Source organism: Crinia signifera, chromosome 3, assembly GCF_055691185.1.
Source record: "Crinia signifera chromosome 3, ASM5569118v1, whole genome shotgun sequence".
Taxonomy (NCBI): domain Eukaryota; kingdom Metazoa; phylum Chordata; class Amphibia; order Anura; family Myobatrachidae; genus Crinia; species Crinia signifera.
In genome coordinates this window covers 238,615,604-238,641,793 of record NC_139219.1, presented here as the reverse complement: position 1 = coordinate 238,641,793, position 26,190 = coordinate 238,615,604, and the positions used below count along the sequence as shown (strand labels likewise).

General features: G+C 45.0%; 1 protein-coding gene across 5 annotated transcripts in view; it reads right to left on the bottom strand.

Annotated features, from left to right (window-relative positions):
• The window catches only part of TBL1XR1 (TBL1X/Y related 1), a 195,536-nt gene that overhangs the window by 77,063 nt on the left and 92,283 nt on the right, over positions 1–26,190 (bottom strand). For 2 of the 5 annotated variants that reach the window (XR_014471794.1, XM_083177723.1), the window contains exons 1-2: positions 8,521–8,715; positions 7,434–7,491 (exon numbers count right to left, since the gene is read on the bottom strand). The gene's annotated coding sequence lies outside the window, so the exon portion shown is untranslated. Of the gene's footprint in view, positions 1–7,433; positions 7,492–8,157; positions 8,314–8,406; positions 8,426–8,520; positions 8,716–26,190 lie in introns of those variants that run through there. The other 3 variants (XM_083177726.1, XM_083177725.1, XM_083177724.1) reach the window with 3 other exon arrangements.

The window sequence follows — 26,190 nt, the reverse complement described above, 5'->3', positions numbered from 1 at the left end:
GGTGGCTCGCTACGCTCGCCACACTATATAGAATCAACTCCACGCCGACGTGTAAGTGGAGGTATGAAAAGGTCGGAGGACGCGTACCGCCGCCGCTCGCCACGCTTCGGGTTGGCGTTGATACTGGGGTGGCGTTAACAATGGGGGGGGGGGGGGCATTTAACATAGTAATCACCATCAGGGTAGGTGTACAATTAAAAATCGGGTCTGGGGGTGCATTTAACATTGTAATCGGGCATCAGGGTGCCTGTACAATGTTATATCGGGTATAATCGCGTCGCATCGCTTGCCACTAGTTAAGGCATGCGATGCAATATTTAAATTGTACACTCCTCCCGGGAAAGGCTCAAAATCGGGTACAATCGCATCGCATGCCTTAGGTGGCATGCGATGCGATATATCGGGCACCCAGATAATACACAAGTACCAAACCTTAAATTTAAAATTTGAAGAATAATGCACTATGTTTTGCCTTTTTGAGTTGAACCGAATACTGTATTATGTGTAAGTTGATTCATTATCTGTTCGGATCTCGCCAGTGGGCACACATCTATATTTTTTGATTGTTTGTTACTTTTGGTGAAAGCTTTTTTGTGATACCTTGGGCTGAGATTGTATGCTAGCGCTGTGGATATCAGTAACTACCATAGTTACTGTGTTATGCAGCATGTCGTATGATAGTTAGAAAGCAAAATGCCTCAACTCTGCTACATCACTGCTCTAGAGTAAGCATGATCCGTGGCCCAGAGAGCAGGGGCCCCAGATGGCAGTTGGGATTTCGACAGTCAATATATAGACATCGGAATCCCAACCGCCAGTACTCCAGCAGGAGGCGCACGCATTAAAGTCCTTGCAGGCTCGGTGGCTCGCAACACTGCAAACCCCACGAGAGGGAGAATAGCCCCGTCAATCAGGATCCTGACTGTCTGGCATTTAACAGTCAGGGCTCCGATGTTGGTATACTGACCGCCGCTCATTAGATATGCACTGCGCCTGGTCCCACTCATTGCATAGGCACGAGCGGGACCAGCGCTCCCTCCACTGTCAGTTCTCGCGGGGCGGCAGCTTCTGCTACCTGTGTCCCCGCCAGCCCTCCTCCCCCTCACAGCGTCCGGCACAGGGAGGCTTCCATCTCCCGCCTTCCACCGCCCCCCCGGCATTTGCCGGGGGGTTGTTTTAAAATTTGCCGTCAGGGGCAGCGAGCCCCTGACACGTTGAATAGGGGGAGAGGGAGGGCAGCAATGCTCCAGCCCTCCGGAACCCAGCGAATGTTCAGAAGCAGGATTCGCTGCACAGGGTGAAAATTTCTCATTGAATACTGGCCACCAATGTGTGATGACACTTGTAGCAGCTATCTGTTGAATAATGATAGTTGAACCCAGATATTTAAAATGTTCAATGCATTTTTTCATCTAGGTTCAGCTGCACAGGTGTAGTTCCAGCAATAGAGCAGATGGCAAGCAAGCTGGTTACGACTTGTCATTTATTTATTTTTAATCACAATTAAAAAAAAAAAAAAAAAAATCTATAATAATTATAATAATATATTAGACAGAACCAGCTTTCTAGCCAGCTGTGCTATTTTGGTAGTTTGTGATACTGAAAGTATATTTAGGAAGATATTAAATAATCCACAGTTATTTACTTTGAAACACATACATCCTTGACTTTGATTAATCTGTTTTCACCCAGAAAATGTAATTACTTTCAAACTGAATAATAAAGGGCAAACTGGTTAGATCCTTGCCTTACAAACTCCCTCGCCGGTGGCATTGAATACAGCGCATGATTTCTAATAAAGCATTTGAGCTTTTTAGCATACATTTCTCTTAACCCACCTCCTCTCCACTTCCTCCACATGGCTCAGTCTTAGGTTCCATGTGTTTATTTCTCTAGAACATTTACATTAGACAAGTAATAAGCCCTTTTGGGTTTCATTCATTATATGTACAGTATGCAGATGATGCCCACGTTCCATATAGCTTAGAAACATTGGTACTTATGTATTATCTGGGCTCCCATGTTAAATGCACCCCATTTTTTCATGCCCCTACTATCCAACTACGCATGGAGTTGATTTTATATAGTGTGACGAGCGCAGCGAGCCACCGTGCCCGAAGCGTGGCGAGCGCAGCGAGTCCCGCGGTCTCATAAGAAAAACGGGAGCCCAGATATTACATAAGTACCAAAACATTTCCAGAATACCCCCTTATCTCACGAAAAATCCTGCAACTGTAAAAATTATTTTAAACCAACAGCATAATCTCCAGTAATTGCACGTGAACGCACAGCAACCCAGAATTTTGCTCAGCATGAAAGGCCAAGAATACCCCAGCTCGAGTGACATGGCGGTCCAACAAGGATTAGCCCAATCTACCAGGGTCCCGATGCAGTGTAACGGGTAACCAGCGTTATGACCCATTCATCTCCAGGCATCTGTTTATGGTGACACTACTGACATGAAATTAAGCAGTGTCCTGTCTGAAAGGGGTCTCAGCCAGGTCAGACCTCTTCACAAAATATCAGATGTGACCTGGCACTTTGATCTGAAAGGGGTACTAGTCTCATCCATGGATAAAAAAAAAATGATGTACATTTTAGGGAGCACCTACTTTGTGGAATCACCTACTACATACAAGACTTTTCCTAGATCTGCAAACATTCTATTAGAACATAATACTTTAAATAAACTTATCAAATTAAGAACCACCCAGTTAACCTCGGCAAGTTATTCTACTAATTACCTCCCCTCTACACAGTCCACATTCTACATATGCTTTCTTTCACTAACATGACACACTGACCCAGGCCAACATTGCTGGGTGACTAGATTATTATTTGCAATCTGGCTGCATTAATTGGCAATATTTAAAATTGAAAGCGGTGTACACACTTGAAAAGTTTGATTTGTGCAAAAAAAAAAAAATATGTTTTACTCATAGGACTTGTCTTGAGAAAGGTCCTATGGTCCACATACTATACACTGGTTCACTTTATTGGTACCAATATGTTATGAGGAATCTACACGTTTTTTTTCCCCTTTGCATATGAACACTGAGTTTCATGCGAATACACCCTTACACTTTAAGAAACATTGAAAAGAACTCCATCACATTTCCGGAGCTACACAGGATCAATTGGAAATTATTGGAAGAATATTGGTGTCCTCCACAAAAGGGATTTACCTTGATACAGGGACATATTGTATATCGTATCCTATGACACATTACATTTTTCACATTATTTATTCGTTTTTTTCCACTCTGACACTGGATTGCACCATTAGCCACCACTTTACACTTTTTGTTCACTTTAGATGTGGCGATACCTTATAGGATTTAGTTTATCCTGGGCTGCACTTTGCCTATAGTAGTTAATTTCTAACCCACTTTTTTCACTTTCTGAACAATTTGACTTATTCCGGCGCATCTTAACGACAATGTTCTCATTATCCAATGTGTACGCACTATGACAATGTGCAGGTCCGACAGAAGACATGTATAACGAGGGCCATGCTGTTGAAAGCGGCATGGCCCTAGCCGTCGCTCCCAGGATTGGCAAATGTATGCACTTGCTGGCTTCCCCACATGCGATGTGCTGGGTACACATCATCTAATGCAGGGCTGGGCATTTGCGGCCCTCCAGATGTTAATGAACTACACATCCCAGGATGCTTTGCATTAGTTTTGCTATGTGGCCATGCTGAAACTGATGCAAGGCATGCTGGGATGTGTAGTTCATCAACATCTGCAGGGCCGCAATTGCCCAGCCCTGATCTAATGTGTACCCAGCTTTGATCTCATGTATAAAATTCCCATTTTCCAATATACTGTAAACTTCTGAGCAGAGAACTCATCTCGGTTTCACCCATGTTTGTTTTATTAGTTCTGCACCGAATTGTAAAGTGAAACAAACCGCCACAGTCTTTCAGCGGAGAAACGCGTCAAGATTTTTCTAAGGACCCAGACCGCCTTATTTGCTACCAGGCGGATTATTCACCATCTTCTGGAGACGGCCGCCTTCTCTCTGCCCCAGCCTTACATCGCTGACAGGCTCCCACCTGGATAATCTTTGGAAAGCCGCATACGGAGAAAACTTGCATAAACACCACAGGCCAGTGCGGCTCACTCCCTGCCGATTCAACAATGGGGGCCAGCCGGCTAATTGCCGACCGCCATGCGGGTTGTAGTTAGAGCCGCACCAGAGACATCCTCCACTGGCTACCGCAGGTTCCAGAGTCTGGGCAGATTAAAGGTACTATCACTCATACAACCAATGGTTGATATGGATCCCTGCATCTGATCATGGATGTTACAAGTATTGGATGAGTATCAATTTTTACTAATATCTACGACTAGAGTACTGACTAAATATAGTCGCTTTATACCGTCATCCTAAATACATTTTTGTCAGATAAACTATTCCACAGGCACTTTATCATTCCGGAGGTGGTCCAGTTTAATTTTATCTGTTACCTTTACATATTTTTATCAGGAGCTAATTATGTACTGAATAATATTTTATGTTTATTGATTTTTATACAAATAAATTACAGTAAAAAACTGTTTATTATCCTAAATCTATCCAGGTGTGTGGCGCTCTCTTTGTATTTATATACATATACACCAATACAATTGTATTTTTAGTTAATGCTTAATAAGTATATACTCGAGTATAAGTCGACCCGAATATAAGCCGAGGGACCTAATTTTACAACAAAAAACTGGGAAAACCTATTGACTCAAGTGGGACCCTCACTAGAGTATAACCCGAGGGGGGCTTTTTCAGCATTAAAAATATTCTGATAAAGTAGGCTTATACTCGAGTATATATGATAAATAAGTTTTGTTTCCATCAGTTAGTAAGAATTTCTAATCAGCAAATCATGTGGCAGCAGCCTAATTGGCAAAAGCATGCAGATCTGGAATGATTGTTGGTAGTTGGAGTAGCTTTAAGGTCCATACACACATGGTGATTATGCCCAGCAATGATCACTGTCATCGCTGGAGGGAAAACCGCTCAGTGCTTAATCACTGAGCCACTTTCCCCCTGCCCGGCATGGTCACCAGGGGGTGGACGGCTTTGCATAGCACAGCGCTATGCAAAGTCATCCACAAAGCTGCTCATCTGCTGGTAATACAAGCAGATGAGCGGTTTTCCCGGCTATGATGCGGGAGCGCACATCGCCGCTCACCACCAGATGGAACAATTTGGTGTTTTGAGGGATTTTCTCCACAACATTCTCTAAACTTAACAGTATAGTGCAAAAAAGGGAGAAAAAAAATGCAGTACTCTGCTCAAGCTGGTAGCCAAATTGCAAGGCATTACCACAGAGGTAGGTGAACGCACTATATGCTAAATGTTGAAATGGATGAGCTACAGCAGATAAATATTACACCAAGTTCAACTCCTCCAGCTAAGAACACAAAGATGAGGCAAAACAGGACAGCTTAAAACTGAAAATGTGAAGCCTTGTTTTAAGAATCTTGGTTGCAACATGCAGTTGGTGGGGGATGAATCTGGCATAAATATGAATACCGACCAGCCACTGTGCCCATTAATATGAACTGAGCATGTCTACAAATCAGACGACTAGAATACTTAATGCCATAGTCTACCAAACTTCTAATGGCAATTTCCAGAAGGACAACTTGCCATGTCACAAACCACCCATCTCAAGAAGACATTGAGATCAGTATACACCAATGGCCTCCAGTCAGCAGATCTGAATCGAACAGCACCTTAGGAATATGACAGTATGAAGCCATCACGTCAACATGGGCCAGAATCTCTAAAGCATTGTATCCAGTACCTTGATACTGTGTAATTTCAGACTGTTCTGGGAGCAAAGGAAATACTAGAATGTGCCTGTAAGAAGGTGTAACCAGACTGCCACAATGCATTTGCATGCCTCATAGGTGCAACTATTTGTACCCATAATTAGCGAATGTATTTGCCATTAGCCACAAGTCCGAATATACGCAAGTGCACACTACCCGCGAAAAAAAAAAACTAAGTGCGATTAGCCACAGCTAAGCTAATCCTGGCTACACAGATAGATATAGATCTCTGTTTATGGTATTTAGACCAACATACACATCCATCATATGCAGTCATTTAAGTAGCCAAATGTACAAAGAAATGATGCAGTTGTAGCCACGCTCATTGCGGCTGTGACTGTGCACAGGTGCCAACTCGTTTGCTGCAATACACGTTCTGCATGGGATGCAGTGCGGCCATCAAGATGGCATTGAATGAAAAAAAATTGTTAGCCCGCTCTACAAAGTTGTGGGTGATAAATAGTATCTTAAAGATCTTAGGGCCGTAGTCAAGTTTTTACGCAGCCGGCAGACACTAGAGGGTGCCCAATGGAGCTATTCAGATGTAGCTCTGTTCGGGGCGGAATACAGTTACAATCCCGGCGGTCGGGATCCCAGCGTTCAGAATCCCGACGCCGGAATCCCGACCACCGAAATGCCGACACATTTTCTCTCCGTGGGTGTCCACGACACCCCTAGAGGGAGAATAAATTAGTGTGCCGAGCGTAGCGAGGCACTGGGCCCGCTGCGTGGCGAGCGCAGCGAGCCCGCAAGGGGTGGGAGATCCACGTCCCCCCCTTGTCTGCATTTCGGCTGTCGGGATTCCGGCGTCGGGATTCTGAACGCCGGGATCCCGACCAACGGGATTTAATACTGAAACCGTTCGGGCGCGTCTAGCTGCTGGTGGAGAACTGAAGTCTGCAAAAAGTCTAAAGAGAGCTAAAAACGCACTTTTCATGGCACACCCGGGTTTAGCCACTAGGCGTGGCTAAAGTCAACCTTAATGAGTTTGATCTGCGCAAAAACAAACATCTACTGCATATTGTACTGCAATCTCCCAACACTTTGAATGGGAGATAGGGGGCAATATGACTACTGAATTTGCCTCTTAAACCTCAATTTGTAGAAATATAGTTCTTGCTGCTCTTAGCTTTATAACATCTGCTACCTACCAACAGGGGGGGAATTAGTGGAACTTCTTCCTTTCTGTCCTGATAATAGCATGTGTATACAGTACATTTATAGGGAACTCAAATATTTTGGGGCATACTTAAGTAATGAGCAACCAACAAGTAATAAATTTTATATTAGTGATGGGTGCAGATGCCAGAGAAGCTCATTATTTCTGCTCCAACTCCAATGAGACAGAATGCAAAAATTTGCCTACAAGTTGGGCTTTTGGGCACACAAATGCAGCACGCTCAGCACTTTGAACATGCTGTTCTGCATTATGAATCTATACAAGTGCATTTTGGTGTGACATATACAATAAACACATAGTCAAGATCCCTAAAAACAACTGACGTTACCCCTTAGAAACCATCAATGAAAAATACCAATTACTACTTGCAAATAGCATATATTTTAGTAGACTGTACATACAAATAAACATACCTCCTGAAGAGTCCAGGGCAGGAGTCAATTGCACTTCAGTGAGGCCAAAAAAATTAACCTGTCAAAAAAAAAAAAAAAAAGGTACAATTTTAAAGTGTCTTAGTATGGGTCATACTTATGAAAGCTTGCAAAGAAATTAAGTGGAGAGATAATGGTGGCAATCACCAGCTCCTGACTGTCAAACCCAGCCTGTAACGCTGGCCATACACTAAACAAACTGTCATCCAACTAGTTGGATGGAATAAAAATCTGGTACTGGATGAGAACAAAAGTAAAAATCTGTAATTTGCTCTCAAAATCTGGAAACGGACAAAAACGGTCACTCAGACAATAGTGCTGTCGTTGAATCTGTTCCTGGGTGAGTGAGCAAATTGCTGATTGTAATTTGCTCCCATACAGTAGCAGATTACCAATCCGAACAACTAGTTGGAAAGTTGGTCTAGTGTATGGCCAGCATAACATGGCAGTTGGGAGCTGGATGGCCACTACTTTATCTGTCGCACATCCTGCTTTATTCAATTTTGTAATTTAACACAACAAATTTAGAAATCTTACAAAAATACAGAAAATGGAAGATATGTGAGTAAATGGGAACGTGATGGTGTAGAAACGCACCAAGCATCACATTGGTGTAAAATCAAAACCTAACATGCTACAAATTCTGAAACTATCCTATGCAGTCAGTGACATGGAGGGAGGAAACCACATAGTACATATACACTACCCGGTGCCGCTCAGTGTACGCTCAAACTCATTGTGCCAGCCTGACAGCAACAACATATCTGACAGGTGCAGTGCTGGGACCCCCACCCGCCCGCGCCCATAGGCACATGGCTGAGAAAGCGCAGGACGTGTAGACTGTGGAGCGCTCGCTCTCTTATGTAGAGCGTAGTATAACGCTCCGCAGGCCGCGCGGCTAGTGGGGCAGAGCCGGCGGCGACGGCGGCTCAGTGTAGTAAATGGCCGTCCTTACATGGAGGTGATAGGCCGCGCACCCCCCCCCCGCACACGCTTGGCGCCGCGCGATAGAGAAAGCACGTGTGCAGCCGCGCGCGCACCCACCCATTGGTCACACGTCAATACTTACTGCCGGGGGACAGCGGCCGGCGGGGAACGGCTCATACGGAGGCGGCTCGGAGAGGGGGCAGAAAGCTGCAGGCCCCCCCTTAAAGGAATTGAACAACAACCGCCCGTGGGATGCGTCGCACTTCCGGGTTAGGGGATGTCGCTCAGTAAAGTGACGCAGAGTGGGCACTTCCGTTACTTCGAACCTACTCTGCTGCTCAGTGCCTGAGAGCGGAAGCGACGTCAGCGCGGCGGGTGGGATGTACAGGGACAGTGTGGGGGCGGCTTGGATGACCACGTGACCGCCCCCTGGGACAATAGATCCCCGCTGTGTAGTAGTGACCCAGGCGCGTCATCATCCTCGAACACAAAGCAGCAGCACATTGCAATGGCGCGCGTTATACGAGAAACTCACGCTGTATGTGGCATGGCTTAACATGTAAGAGATGGCATGTACGTTATGGACATATATGTCCATAACGTACATATAGTATACATACGTACCATAGTTAAAGATGCATTGCACAGTTTGAGGTTCCCTACAGACGAAAACCCAAATATGAGCAGTTGATGTTAAACAACTACAAATATATGCAGTTGCAGCCCATATAATTTGAAGGTGTCCCAGGATACAGTATGTAGTTGTACAAGCAGCAGCACAAACAAGTCCAGGGAGCCGTTTAAAATAAAGACACATTTTTGTGACACGTGACCAATACAGATCTAATGCCGAATAATATAAAACACAGAGCACATCTAGAGACAAAATATATTGTATAATATTGAGAATTTTAGTTACCACTATACAAAACACATTGCAGCAAATTCTATTAATGTGCAGGCAACTAGCAATTGCAATGGCTGCAGGTACAACAATTTGCAACCCATGTAGCTTGGACTTGCACATTTATATTACTTGCAGACCCAAATCTCTGAAACCAACAATGCCGTGTGGCGCATATGCACCTGTCATGAAGGGTATCACTTGTTCAAAGGCAATTTATGGGGAAGCTTTCTGCACTTCACCCCTATATGAATGAAGGATTGAGATTAGGTGTTGGTTTAAATAAACCCTATTATTTGTTTCCCATAAAGTGTTTCAACAAAAAATGCATAAAATTACTGTATGATAAGTTCTGGAGGGTAAATTCTCCTGGGTCTGGGTCACACTGATGTGACTCCTGATGGTCTGCTGCTAATGGTCAGAGGGGCCGTGTCAAGTCACCTACTCAACTTCTCTCACTGAAAGCTCTCTAACTCCGTCAGGTACCGGTGGTAAGTAATCTGGACGGTCGTTAGTTTGCGTGTCTAAGTTAGGGTCTGTCGGTCAGTGGAACGGTCAAGACCATTTGCAGCAGTGAGCCTTGTGTCTCTACAAGGCTCACTGCTGCAAATGGTCTTGACCGTTCCACTGGGGCTACAGCACTGGATAGGTGAAGCCTGGGGGGGGGGGGGCTTTATTGGGGGGTCCACACTCCTCCAGGTACCCCGTCCAAGGCTGACCAGCCACGGTGCTCATGGTTCGGCCGGGGGACCTTATATAAAAAGTGTCCCCCGGCTGTAGCATGACACCACGAGCTGTTGGAGCCCGGTGCTGGTTTCAAAATACGGGGGACCCCCAGATTTTTTGTCCCCCGTATTTTTGGGACCAGGACCGGTCCAAGAGTCCGGAGCTGGTTTCAGAAATACGGGGGACCCCTCCGCTTTTTGTCCCACATATTTTTGGAACCAGGTCCAGCTCAATGAGTCCAGGGCTGGTTATGCTCAGGGAAGCGGTACATCTGTCAGAATGAACTTAGGTCTACAGTCATCAGGTCGACCCCACTAGGTCGACTGGCAGGAAGGTCGACCTGACTTAAGGTCGACATGGTCCAAGGTCAACATGATTTAAGGTCGAATTTGCATAAAGGTCGACATGAGGAAGGACGACTGGTCATAAGGTCGACATGGGTTTTTCACTGTTTTTTGATCCGAATGTCGACACAGTCAACATGGACACAGTTGGCAATGAGAATCGGACCCTCGCATCGCTCGCAATGCTTCGGGCACGGTGCCTCGCTGCGCTCGGCACACTATTTTATTCTCCCACCACGCCCTAGTGGATGGTAGGGCATGAAATGCCGCCTGTCGGCACATGTCGGCTCAAAAAACAGTGAAAAACTCATGTCGACCTTATGACCAGTCGACCTTCCTCATGTCGACCTTTATGCAAATTCGACCTTAAGTCGTGTCGACCTTGGCCCATGTCGACCTTAAGTCAGGTCGACCTTCCTGCCAGTCGACCTAATGACTGTAGACCTAAGTTCATTCTAATAGATGACCGCTTCCCATGCTCAGGAGGGGGGACCCCACACCATTGCATTTATTTTTTTCTAAACACAAAATCACACACTTACTCAAATTCACACATTTTTATGCCAAAAAATCGCACATTATCGCACTTTTTTTTCCAGAATACGCACCTCATTAAATATGGGAATTCGCAGCAAAAAAAATGATTTTAAAAAGTGCGATAATGGGCGATTTTAAAAGTGCAATAAAATTGCATTCTATTAAATGTCACCCTGTGTCTTCAGTTTTCTTTCTTTTATTATTTTGGGTTTGCTTCGTGGGAAGTCAGGATAAGGGTTAAGTTGCAGGCCTCTTTAGGTACCAAGCTGTCCCTGCTGCAGGACCAATGTCCTGAGAGGGTGATGTCCTCACAGGCATTGCGCTGCTTACACACACCCAGCATGCCGCACACTCCTGACTCAGTCCGAAGACATCAGTGGTGAGTACAAACCGGGGTCCCCTCAGTAGGATTTCCCAGTTCATTGTGCGGCAAGATGGCGGCGGTCGCGGTGTCCCTGCACAGGGACCGCGTGCTGGCCCCCTGTCATAGACTGGATGCTAGGGGCTAGCCCCTGGACAATCAGGGCAGTTTCCCCCAAAAGCGCTGTGAAATTCAGCCAGTATTTAAACATTAGTATAAACTCAGTGCCATTACAGGGGACGGGGCTTCCTCAGAGTGGGACCAGAGCGCTCTGCGGGCACCAACACTGCTTCCTCATACTTGCCTACCCTCCCGCATTTAGCGGGAGTCTCCCGTTTTTTCAATCCTTCTCCCGCCCCCCCGCAAATCCCTTGGTTCCTCCCGGTTTTTTGTCCCCTTTGCAAGAAAACTTGAGTGCGCATGCGCGAACGCGATGTTGCGGGGGCGGGGCCTGAATGCGCGGCGTGGTGACGTCACTATGACGGCCACCGCGGGGCTGTGTGGGTAGAGCGGCGCTGGCCATGGGAAGGAAGAAGAATGGTGAACCTGTGTTGTGCAGCAGCTGGAGCGTGGGCGGGAGCTTGTCAGCGGCAGAGAACTGTAGTGTGGAATGTGAACCGGGCAGCAGGAGCCGGGAGCACGAGTGTCAGGAGCAGCAGCTGCAGTAGGTATAACTCTGTCATACAGCAGCCTGACTCACCTGGGGAAACCTGTTGTTCTCACACGGTGGGAGAGCGATTAGACCGGTGCCCGCATCTCCTCTCTGGGTCCTGAGCCTCATTGCTGCTCCGCAAGCTGCTGGGCTGTTATCTCTGTCCCTCCTTCTCCTCCCTGCTGTGTCTCACTCTCACACAATGTACACTGAGCTTCCTATGTTATTGTGCTGATACCCAGCCCACTTGCACCTCACTATAAATAGAGAAAAACATATATATATATATATATATATATATATATATGTATACATGTGTGTGTGTGTGTATGTGCAGCAGGAAGGGTCCCGGAATTTCGCCTGCTTTCTTTAACTCAGCTGCCCCTAACCACCCTTCTCCAAAATCGCTCCTAATGGATTTTGTTGCAGGTTCCCTGCCAATGTTTCAGACTTTTACTTCTGACATTAGTCCATAACTCTGACGCTTGGTTATTGTAAAACTGTAGTTTATTTCCATCTCTGCCATTATGTGCTCTATATTCACAGACTACCCAGAGGCGTAACTGCCTCTAACCTGACACGCAGATCTGTGTCGGGTGACGGGCGGTCCCCGGCTCCGGCTGCAGTGCTAATATAATAACAGACACTCGGAAAATGGTGTCTCTTATTATATTAGCACTGCAGCCGGAGCCGGGGACCGCCCGTCACCCGACACAGATCTGCGTGTCAGGTTAGAGGCAGCGGCGCCGGCGGCAATGGGGTAAGGAGGGGGAGGGCAGGAGTCGGGAGCCGGGACCAGGTGGTAACTATAGTCCCCCAGGCGCCCACACCTGCCTAGCGCCTCCCCGCCACCGCCGGGGCTGCGGGACTATAGTTACGCCACTGAGACTACCCCTCTGGAGGCTGTCACACCCCTGGGAGCCACCCCGTGTCTGTTGGTTTCCACTGCTCCCCATTTCCCCCTTTATTCTAATTTTCCTATGGTTTCCTTCCTCACCTTTTCTCGCACCGACACTCCTGATCCTGTCAGATACTGCACCTACCCTCCTTTATTATTCACAACTGCATCACCTCTTCGCTTTATCACTACAGTATCACCTTTTCGCTGTCAAGCACTTCCCCGCCTGTGGGTTGCCTGACACCGGTTGCCATATCCATTACTCACTCCTGCACACACACAGCAGGTCTTGCCATTCAAGACCAATCCTTTCAGCACCTAGGTCAGTTTCTCTTTTTCACGCTCCCTCTGGGCTTCACTGCCCTTCCTTCACTGTTCTATCACTTCACATGTTGCGGGTGGTTTTGTATTTATTCCACAGTGTGTGCACTTCTCCACTTGTCTGCAATCTTCCACTCTGGCACTTTCACTTGGGCTTTCCGGTCTCCCTCCAGGACATGCCTACCCCATTGTGTCATACATTGTTTCAACTGCAAGTTGCTCAGTGCTGATACAATGTAATTCAGTGTATCTGTCGCATGTAATGTGTACTTCATATGCTTTTATTTTGTCTCCAACAGCCTGAGCGGCTGGCATCATCAGCAGGACACTCGGCTAACTCCCCCCCCCCCCCCCTGGCTCCGTTCCCTCTCACAATGTCCACACTTGTCCACAAAGCTTCACCCCCTCTGTGTCCTGGGCTAATAAATATGTAGTAATAATGCTACATACCTCCCAACTGTCCTAATTACTGCGGGCAGTCCCACTAATTGGAGACTGTCCTACTGTTCCTCCTGTGGGTGGCAGTGTCCTGCGGGCCTTCGGCGCAGCAGATTTCAACTTCTATTACGCCAATCTAGGGAGGTATGCTGCTATGTCTTTCTGAGCCCATATGCTTTTCTATTATAATTTTTCAGCCTGACTGAAAACATGCCCTTATTTATATGAAAATATTTCATGACCATCAAACACATTACAACCACACATGATTGCTGGTTTCAATTATACAGCTTCTGTTCGTAGGTTGCCCATATACAAACTTGCTCTGGTGGTATGCGGCTCTTCATATTTTTTTTCACCAGCCACTGCAGGACACACCCCTGGGTGGAAATTGATACGCCCATATGTGTCACTAGACACGCCCTTTGGTTGAAATATGACACACCCCTTCAATGGTGCGCGACGCTGCGCTCGGTGCATTTTGCTAGCATCTAAAATCTCCCTCATTTTGCTTTTCAAAAGTAGGCAAGTATGTGCTTCCTGCTTCTCTCTGCTGCGCCATTACTGTCTGGCAGACACTCCTTAGCGGTGAGGCATTGAAGAGGGACATCTGCAGCAGATAAGCAAGTGATTTCAGTGCTTAAAAAACGCTTATTGTGTCAATATATGTATGCATATTACTTGAGGTATTTGTGCTCATAAACCAACTCCTCATTCTGGGAGTTCAAGTTAAGGGTGTGCTGGTCCCCTCAGTTTCTCTGAGTACTCCCCCACAGGCTTGTTAAAGCTGTACACACATATCAGTGTTTCTATACACTTTACACTGATTTATAGCCCTATAGATTGTAAGCTTGCAGCAAGGCTCTCCTACCTCCAAGTCTGTCTGTTTTATCACTGTCTACTATTGTAAAGCACAACGGAATCTGCTGCGCTATAAAATAAACTAAATAAATAAAAATCTTTATTTCACTGTGTTATTCTGTGTGTTGTGGGAAGGTTACAGTTCTCCATCATGGCGAGAAAGATAGCCTGTGTGATCTGCAGCACAAAGTTTGTTCCTGGGTCCACTTCACAATTTACATACAGTTTATTGTGGATTATATTTCTCATGCTTCAGGCAGGCAAGAAAAAGGTACTTCCTCATCTTTCCGGCCATTGCTTACGCTACAGAACTCACATAGCATTATCGTTCGCTCGCCAAACTCTGGGCTTGGTGGCTTGCTCGCCACAACTTTACTAAAGGTAATAGACGGTACCGTGGACACAGTATTTGTAACGTTCCATCAAAGAAAATCCTTATGTAGCTGGGGACAATTGTGAATATAGCAGCTAATGTAACTGGCATGGTGGTGGCCACAAAGATGAAGAAGTACCGAGAAAGATCCCCAAAAACAGCTTGGTTTTCCAGCACAATCAGGACTGTTTCTCATGAAAACACACAGGTTTCACGGTGTGATTTCTTGAAGAAACTTTATATTTATCAAGAGACCTAATATCGCCCTAATTATATATATATATATTTATTTATTATCTGGTAGGCGTTCCGGCACTCTCCCCTATAGACAAATACCTTGGTGTCTTCCACAGCACATTGCTAGGCGACAAGGAAAAACAGGCGGCAATCCGAAGATTTTTCAACAAATGTATTCAAGATAGTGGACAGGACACCAATGTTTCGGGGCCCGAACACCCCTTTGTCAAGGTGAGATAATGAGTGAATGAAGTGAGTTACAGAGTCTTACCTTAATTAAGGTGAATCGCCGCCCCTTTTCCCCAGTCAGCGTGGGCTTCCCGTATTGCCAATGTCGCAGTTAGCCGGAAGTGCATCTGACGTCAGTCAGCGCTTCCTATAAGGCTTGTTGTGCTTGGCATCCGGGACAGACTGGCCGCTGTTGAGAGGGAGCGATTACAATGAGCACCAGTAAATATATATCAATAAATGTGAAACAAAATAATAAGTGGATGAAATAAATATAAGAGGGTTATAAATAAAAAATGCGATATTGTGCTGGTGAAAAAAATTATCGATGCATATAAAGTGGCGTGGTACACAGAAAGGACCACGGAACTGAAGGGGTGCTAAAAAACATCTATAACGGGACAGAGGTACATAACTGGATAGGATATACTCTGCAAAACCATCTGGACTGAATGATCGTCTACCTCTTTCAGTGCTGCTATGAAATGATTATTATTATCATACTGCTATAGAGAGGCTGTTATCCGGGAACATTGATGTAATGCAACTAAAGTTTTATTAAGTTGATAGCTTTGATTCTTTTTTTCCTTTCTTTTTTTATCATCGTTTACATTTTTCTTCCATATATAATATATAATGTCTTTTTGGAACACACTAATATTAGCGATCTACATATGATTCCATCAGTGGACAAGTTAATCTCCGGAAATTTGTTCCAATACAGTGAATACATGCATATATAATAATGTACCACTTTTTGATATATATATATATATATAGTATATACTATCCAGTCATGTACCTCTGTCCCGTTATAGATGTTTTTTAGCACCCCTTCAGTGCCATGGTCCTCTGTGTACCACACCACTTTATATGCATCAATAATTTTCTTCACCAGCACAATATCGTGGTTTTTCTTTATAACCGCATCTTATATTTATTTCATCCACTTATTATTATATAATAATATTAATATTATATATTTACTGGTGCTCATTGTAAACGCTCCCTCTCAACAGAGGCCGGTCTGTCCCGGATGCCAAGCACAACAAGCCTTATTTACCCGTTTCCAGGACTACACAAAGCTTGCGTTCCAAGGTTTCTACAGGAAGCGCTAACTGACGTCAGACGCACTTCCGGCTTACTGCGACATTGGCAATACGGGAAGCCCGCACCGACTGGGGAGGAGAAGCGGCGGCAATTCACCTTACTTAAGCTAAGACTATGTAACTCACTCGTTATCTCACCTTGACAAAGGGGCGTTTGGGCCCCTTTCCTGTCCACTATCTTGAATACATTTGTTGAAAAATCCTTGGAGTGTCGCCTAGCAATGTGCTGTGGAAGGCACCGAGGTATTTGTCTATAGGGGAGAGTGCTGTACCACCTACCAGATATTACCCATTGAACCTGTGGAGGTTTCCTGGAGCCAAGGCACCCCCATATTGAAAGGCAGTGTTCTGCCTACCAGAGGTGAATCATTCACAAACCAACCCCCCCCCCCCTCTTCACTCCTTGTTTTCCACACCACTAATACAAGACAACATACGCTGGTATAATACCGAATATGAGAGACCTTTTGTAAGATACAAAAACAAAGTGAAGGTGTTCTTCCCAAGTGGCGCCCTAGTAAGAAGAGTACGTCCCTATTTGTAAAGGAACGATCCTCTTCTCTGTGTGCGTAAGATAATGTAAAATACCACAACGCTCCTTCTGATCGGAAGGGGATCCTCTTCTCCATATCAGATAGACCAACCAAATGATGGTGTGTTCCTGGACCACCCGCAGGTAACTAAATTTTCTCCCCGATTATAGATACCGGAAAAAATGGATATAAAGTGGCACAAAGAGTAATACCATTTATTAAACAAAAAGCATAAAATGACAATAAGTGAGGTAGACAGTGGCTAATTACCAAGTTGTTGGAGAACGGATAAACAAAGTTCTCAAAAGCGCATGGAAAGGAAGGTAGGTACCCGGGATGTACCTCCACGTCCAGGCTAGTAGGGAATTGATCCAGTGTCCAATCCTCAGTAAAAACAACAGGCTCTCCTGGACGTGGAGGTACATCCTGGGTACCTACCTTCCTTTCCATGCGCTTTTGAGAACTTTGTTTATCCTAGTTCTCCAACAACTTGGTAATTAGCCACTGTCTACCTCACTTAGGGCCTTATTTTGGTTCATTCTTTCTGACAAAATCCTTCTTAGATAGACAAAACCATGTGCACTGCAGGGGGGGCAGATGTAACATGTGCAGAGAGAATTAGATTTGGGTGAGTAATTTTGTTTCTGTGCAGGGAAAATACTGACTGCTTTATTTTTACACTGCAATATAGATCTCACTTTGAAGTAAAACCCCACCCAAATCTAATTCTCTCTGCACATGTTACATCTGCCCCACCTGCAGTGCACATGGTTTTGCCCATCTAAGAAGGATTTTGTCAGAAAGAATGAACCAAAATAAGGTCCTTATTGTCATTTTATGCTTTTTGTTTAATAAATGGTATTACTCTATGTGCCACTTTATATCCATTTTTCCAGTATCTATAATCGGGGAGAAAATTTGGTTACCAGGAACACACCATCATTTGGTTGGTCTATCTGATACGGAGAAGAGGATCCCCTTCAGATCAGAAGGAGCGTTGTGGTATTTTACATTATCTTACGCACACGGAGAAAAGGATCGTTCCTTTACAAATAGGGACGTACTCTTCTTACTAGGGCGCCACTTGGGAAGAACACCTTCACTTTGTTTTTGTATTTTGTCAATATTTGATATTTTAGGGATATCAATTAGGTGTAATTCCCTACAGGCTGCCTAGGCGCACAGAAGGTCTAGTCTCATTCACCTTTTCCAGTGTACCTTTTGTAAGATGTTCACCCAGAGCAACACCGCAGCCTCTCTGATGGACAGAACCACTCCTATAGCCACCCCAGGCTTTTAAGGACTCACACTGGACAAGGGGGAACACTTCAGTTACTCAGAAGCGGAAACGGCACGGGTCCTGTTTTCACAGAGCCCGTCTTATATAGAAGAAACCCCTAATTCTGAGAACAGGAAGTGGACTTCCTCCTACGTGGAGTCTCACTATCAGATTACCTACGCGACTATATAATCCCTCACGGATTCAGAATTAGAAATACGCCCACCATAGGGTGGCATAATGTCGAGTTCTGTAGAAAATGGATAGGAATCCTAAATAAATGCAGCCATGATCTTATGGTCCTCGTTGTGGAAGAATCTGGCAGAGAATGACTAAAATCTAAGGAACAAGCAGCCAAATTTGAGGTGGACCACAAAAACAGCCTCATGACTGACACCACCCAAGACTGGACAGCTAAACTACAAACCCAGATTGACGCTTATCAAAAACAGCTCCTCCAATTAAAGAGAAATAAATACCAGATAGTAAAAGAAGATTATGAACACAATATGGTATATAGATGGCTCACTGGCACATCGTTGGACCATTCCATTCTCACAAAAAAAACCTTTTAGGAAAGCTCGCAGTACTACTCCCAGGAATACTCTTCAAACAGTAATAGTGATTTCCAGGTCGAATCTGATGCCCCTGAACAAAGTGACCCTTTAGGCCCAGCCACCGGCAGAAAGGCAAGCTCAAAAAAGGCAAGCGGCCGACCACCCGTAGGGGAGGCCAAAACACGCAGAGCCAAAAAAGCAGCCGGAAATGCAAATCAATAGTCTACAACCTATCCAGCAGAACATTTAGTGAGACTGAGATGCAAGTACTGAACCATGGCCTGTCCTTTGTGCCCACCACCAAATATAATGAACTAACTTGGAAAACAGACTTACATCGGTTTGGAAGAAACCTACGACTAAAAGAACACTTCCAACATTATCCCATATCGACCACTGTATCTCCACATCAGGACTTCCTTAAATGTCGAAGTACATCAATGTTTGACCTTCCATCAAGCAATACCTCGATAACATCATACCTGAGGTTATTGGATGACTTGGTCACCAGATATCACTAGGCGCCCCAACCTACACATCAGAATTTAAACAACAACAAACAGCCCTTAAACAACTGGTAGAATATAAAGATGTAACATTTAGACCAGCTGATAAGGGTGGAGGCCTGGTAATTCAGGATCTAACAGAATATAAGAATGAAGCTTACAGACAACTTATGGATGAGGAGGTATATGAAAAACTCAAGGGATATCCCACGGACACATACAAAGTAGAAGTAGATACACTTCTAACAAAAGCTCAGAACTTGGACAGATTTCGGAAAAATTGTCCACAGCATTGACCCAAAAGTTTCCGAAGGTACCTATTTTCTATACAGTTCCAAAAATTCATAAATCCCTCCAAAACCCCCAGGCCGCCCTATTATCAGCGCACCCGACTCAATTTACCAAACAATATCTCAGTTTCTGGACTCCATCGTACAACCTATCATAACCCAGCAGAAATCATATATTAAGGATACCACTGCCTAAACACTATACCCAACATCAAAAGGATCCCAGATGAAGCGATGCTGGTAACTATGGATGTAAATAGTCTGTATACCAGCACCCCACAAGAACATGGGCTAACAGTGATGAAAACATTCCTTATACAAAATGACATGCAGGATCTACAACTTGACCTATTTCTGAAATTAATGGAATTAACCCTTACAAAAAACTACTTTCTGTTTGACGGAAAGTTTTTCCGTCAAAAAACAGGGTGTGCCAAGGGAAGTCCAGTATCTCCGTCATTTGCGAACATTTACATGTTCCAACAAGAACAAGACATGTTTTTCAACTGCGGTGACACAACAAGCAAAATTCTAACGTTCAGTAGATACATCGACGACCTGTTTATGGTATGGTTAGGAGGAGAGGGCAATTTAAGAGAACTGATTGCAAAAATCAACAACAGACCATCACCTATTACATTAACGTATCAACATTCAACAAGTGAAATTAATTTCCTCGATGTATGTGTCAAGATAAAAAACAATACTAGGTACTTATGTATTATCTGGGCTCCCATGTTAATTGCACCCCATTTTTTTATACCCCTACTATCCAACTACGCATGGAGTTGATTTTATATAGTGTAGCGAGCCACCGTGCCCGAAGCGTGGCGAGCGGACGCGGTTTTATAAGAAAAACGGGAGCCCAGATATTACATAAGTACCCAATACTATTCAAACTGAATTATTTGTTAAACCTAGACAGGAACACAACCTTGAGATCCAACAGTTTCAATCCCCTTGCTTTGAAAAAAGCATTACTCAAGTCCCAAATGATCCAAGCCGCTAGAATTACCAGCCAACCCGAACAACTACCTGCAGTATTAGATAACTGTCACTAAATTTTGGAACAGAGGATATCCACTGAAACAGCTTCAACAACAAAAAACGGAGGTAATACTCATGGACCGTTCTACCTGGTTGAAAAACAGACACGAGAACAACACTACTGGAGGTGAAGTGGAAGTAGTGCCATTTGTCAACAAATTAAATCCAACAAGCAAAGTACTACCTCGAGCAACAAGAGCATTATGGCCCATTGTGAAATCGGATAAACAACTGCCCTGTTTCCAAAAAAAGAGACCCATGTTATGTTATTCAAGGGGCCACAACATCAAAGATGTGATTTGACCACCCCACAAAAGAACTGATACCTAACATGCTGACAAAAAATAATGGTTGTTACAGATGTATTAAATGCACAACTTGCAAAGACATGATTATGGGTCCAGCATTCCACCATCCATCTACCAACAAAAAGTTACCCATCAATCACATTCTGAATTGCATGTTGGCATATTTTAGGTGATCCAATGCCCCAGTAAATTAATATACATGGGCAAAACTAAGAGACCAATGCGAGAACGCATGGCTAATCATCATCTATCAAAAAAGCGGTAGCAGGCAACTCAAGGAGTACAGATCTACCAGTTACAAAACATTTTGCCACGGAACATCATAAACTGGCGGACCTTAACCCCTTCCCGACATTTGACGTATATATACGTCATGGCCGGGATGTACTTCCCGACACATGACGTATATATACGTCATGACTTTAAACTGTCCCCGCGTCTATAGACGCGGTGACAGTTTAAACATGTCTGCTGTCCCTGACAGCAGACATGTCCCTGCATGCCCAGGGGGGGCTGCGATGCCGCCCCCCCCGTCGGCGATCGCTGTGATTGGCTGTTCAGTGTGAACAGCCATTCACAGCGTTTTCCTGTGTTACCGGCGAATCAGACGCTCGGTAACACCATGGCTGCCTACCCTCCCGGATTTTGCGGGAGTCTCCCGGTTTTTGCCCCATTCTCCCGGTCTCACGGAAATACCCAGGATCCTCCCGGGTATTCAGCTTGCAAGCTAAAACGTCGGACTGCGCATGCGCAAGTCATGATGCGCTGGGTCCTACTAGCGCGATGTCCTGAACTATGTGTAACTGAAAGCCACAGCGGGGCTCTGTGAGTAGCGCTGGATACAGCAGCTACACAGTGGCTTGAAGCATGGAGGGCAGGAGCAGCGGCAGCGGGAGAAATGGCACAAGCAGCGGTGAGCGTATTCTTCTGCTGAAATTTCATGGGTTTTTTTTGTTGTGGTTGAGATCCGACTCTGACTCCGCCCCTTTTTTCATCACCGCGTTCAGCCACGCCCCTACCTCCTGCTGCTGGCTGCCCTCTCCCGGAGAGGGCAGCCCAAAAGTCGGCAACGCTGGGTAACACAGGTGTCAATCACCACCGGGCGTCAGGGGGCATGAGGGGGTCATCGGTGACGACGACACCTCACCCCACCTGCCCCCAAGGCTGTGATTGGCTCGTCGGACCGACGAGCCAATCACAGCCAAGGCGCGCCATTTAAACTAACGGTGACTGCGCTGCAGACGCCATTCCGGTCTGGAATTGCGTGCAGAGCGGTCACCGACCAATCTGTCGTGATATACATACCTGATCCTTGCCTGATACTTACCTGATCACCGCTGGTAGCGTGCTGCCAGCAGCTGGATGCTTCCTGGATCTTGTGACTTCCTGTGTCCTGCTGCTGCAGTGTCATAGAGTCCAAGATAGTGATAGATAGTGAGAGAAAGTGACAGAGAGTGACAGAGAGTGATAGAGAGTGATATATTTTGTGTCTGCTGCACCCTCTTTTGTGCTGATCACTATATCTGAGCTGATCAGCAACTTTTTGGGGGTGCAGAGGTTTTTTTTTTTATATATACCTGTCAGTTGCACCAAAGGTTGTGCTGCCTTTGCAACTGACTGCTGCCCCCCCTGCTGCCTCCCTTTTGTGCTGATTAGTTTAAATTAATCAGCAACTTTTTGGGGGTCCAGGGTTTTTTTTTTATATATATACCCTGTCAGGTTGCACACAGTTGTGTGCCTGCTGCCCCTCACTGCTAATCAGTGTTCACTGCATCACTGATCTGCAGTTGTTGTTTTTTTGGAGAGTGTAGTGGGGTTTTGTTTTTACACCCATGTTGCTTTTGTGGGTGTCCTGTGGCCGCTGAGCGCTGATCAGTGACGTACAATCACTGAACAGCATTTTTGGCACAGGGTTGATTTAATTTTTTTTCTGCAGTTTTTTTAAATTGTTTTTTTTTTTTTTTGGAGAGTGCTGTGGTATATTTTTTTAAATTGTTTTTACACCCACGTTGCTTTTGTGGGTGTCCTGTGGCCGCTGATCAGTGACGTACATCACTGAACAACATTTTTGGCACAGGGTTGATATAATTTTTTTTCTGCAGTTTTTTTAAATTGTTTTTTTTTTGTTTTTACACCCACGTTGCTTTTGTGGGTGTCCTGTTGCCTTTGAGCGCTGTTCAGTGACGGTCGTTACTGACCAACATCTGTGCTCAATTTTTGGCGCAGGACCCTTTTTTTTTTTTTTAACCCCTTCAATTGTTTTTTTTTTAATTGGGATCAAATTCCTGTATAAAGTATTTTTTTTTTCTGCACTACATACACACTACACACTACATTCCACCTGTGTTGAAATAAAGTTTGTACCCCCCCTACACTATACACGTGTTGAAACATTACACTTACAGAAACACAAAAATAAAAATGGCATCCCAAATGTAATCCCAAATGTCATCCCAGTCCTCCAGAAGAATGTATTCAGCGGAGGAGGCATATGCCATGCTTGCCTCTGACTCTGACACAGCCAGTGAGGCAAGTGGGGAATTTGAAGGATTTGTCTAAAGCTCCTCTTCCTCCTCTGGTGATGAGGGACCCCCTCAAAGACGCCCCCGTAGAGCAGCTGAGACCCCCCCCCCCAAATGATTGATCCCGTATGGACCCCACCACCAGACAATTTTGAGCCCCAGGTTCCTGAGTTTTTGGCCATCCCAGGAATCCAATTTGATAGTACAGGTCTCAGAGAAATTGACTTTTTCAAATTATTTTTCTCTGATGATTTTATAAATTTAATGGTGGACCAAAGTAATTTATATGCCCAGCAGTTTATTGCTCAAAACCCCACGTCATCATTTGCTAGGTGGACCCCTGTAGATGCAGTAGAGATGATGACGTTTTGGGGTCTGGTGTTACATATGGGCATAGTAAAAAAGCCAGAAATTAGGCAATATTGGAGTACAGATGTTCTGTACAGCACCCCATTTTACCGTATGGCCATGACTCGGACTCGTTTTGAAGCAATCCTTAAATTTATACATTACACCGATAATGCACAGTGCCCACCCAGAGATGATCCCACCTTTGACCGGCTATTCAAAGTCAGGCCGGTCATTGATCATTTCAGTGCCAAATTTGCAGAGATGTACATCCCTGACAGATTTATTTGTATCGACGAGTCCCTTATACATTTTAAAGGAAGGGTTAAATTCCGCCAGTACCTTCCCAGTAAGAGGGCAAGGTATGGCATAAAAATGTATAAACTGTGTGAAAGCACTTCAGGGTACACCCACAGGTTTAGGGTTTATGAAGGGAAGGATTCAAGAATTGAACCGCCAGAATGCCCCCCCTCCCTCGTAGGTGTTAGTGGAAAAATTGTCTGGGATTTAGTGCACCCCTTCCTGGATAAAGGTTATCACCTCTATGTGGATAACTTTTACACTAGCATCCCCCTGTTTAAGGCCCTTGGTTCAAGAGGTACAGCAGCTTGCGGTACTGTGCGCAAGAACCAAAGAGGCCTCCCAAAAACGCACATTGCCCAAGTACTGAGAAGGGGTGAAAGCAGGGGAATATGCACCGAAAATATGTTGTTGGTCAAATATAAGGACAAGAGGGATGTCCTTATACTGACAACAATTCATGGAGACAGTACCACCTCCGTCCCTGTACGAAGTACCAGTACCCACACCTCAAAACCTAATTGTATCCTAGATTACAATAGGTACATGGGCGGAGTGGATCTTTCAGATCAGGTACTGAAGCCGCACAGTGCCCTGCGGAAAACAAAAATCTGGTACAAGAAGCTGGCCGTGTATATCATCCAGATGGCACTGTATAACGCTTACGTGCTATTCCATTCTACCAGCCAGAGGGGGACATTTATGCACTTTCAAGAGGAAGTCATAAAGGGCCTAATATTTGGGAACCAGCAGGCAGAGGGCCCCAGTACTTCTAGTACTGGCCCCCGTATTGTACCAGGGCAGCATTTTCCAAACGAAATCCCCTCCACTGCAAGAAAGGGCAGGACACAAAAAAGGTGCAAAGTTTGCTATAAAAAGGGAATAAGAAAGGATACTATTTTCCACTGTGAAACTTGCCCCGACAAACCCGGCCTATGTATAAAGGAGTGTTTTAAAATATACCACACATCTATGGATTATTAGGTTCATCATTTCACCGTGCTTCGGGGGTCTTGCTAATGCCACATAGCACCCACCATTCATTCCACCAGAATCTGAGCTGCAAAATCCAAAAATCACTCCTTCCCTTCTGAGTCCTGCCATGCACCCAACTGGTATTTTTTGGTCACATATGAGGCATTGCCATACTCGGGAGAAATTGGGGCATAGATTTTCGGGTGCTTTTTCTCCTTCATACCTTATGAAAATGAAAAATTTTGAGCCAGAACTGCATTTTTGTGTAAAAAAATGTAATTTTTCATTTTCACTGCCCAGTTGTATCAAAATTGGTGAAACCCCTGGGGGTTTGAAATGTACACTATACCCCTAGATGAATTCCCTGAGGGGTGTAGTTTGCAAAATGGGGTCACTTGTGGGGGGGTTCCACTGTATTGGTGCTTCGGGGGTCTTGCTAATGCGACATAGCACCCACCAACATTCCACCAGAATCTGTGCTGCAAAATCCAAATATCACTCCTTCCCTTCTGAGTCCTGCCATTTTTTGGTCACACATGAGGCATTGCCGTACTCGGGAGAAATTGGGGCACAGATTTTGGGGTGCTTTGTCTCCTTCATTCCTTGTGAAAATGAAAAATTTTGAGCCAGAACTGCATTTTTGTGTAAAAAAATGTAATTTTTCATTTTCACTGCCCAGTTGTATCAAAATTGGTGAAACCCCTGGGGGTTTGAAATGTACACTATACCCCTAGATGAATTCCCTGAGGGGTGTAGTTTGCAAAATGGGGTCACTTGTGGGGGGTTCCACTGTATTGGTGCTTCGGGGGTCTTGCTAATGCGACATAGCACCCACCAACATTCCACCAGAATCTGTGCTGCAAAATCCAAATATCACTCCTTCCCTTCTGAGTCCTGCCATTTTTTGGTCACACATGAGGCATTGCCGTACTCGGGAGAAATTGGGGCACAGATTTTGGGGTGCTTTGTCTCCTTCATTCCTTGTGAAAATGAAAAATTTTGAGCCAGAACTGCACTTTTGTGTAAAAAGTTTAATTTTTCATTTTCACTGCCCAGTTGTACCACAATTGGTGAAACCCCTGGGGGTTTGAAATGTAAACTATACCCCTAGATGAATTCCCTGAGGGGTGTAGTTTGCAAAATGGGGTCACTTGTGGG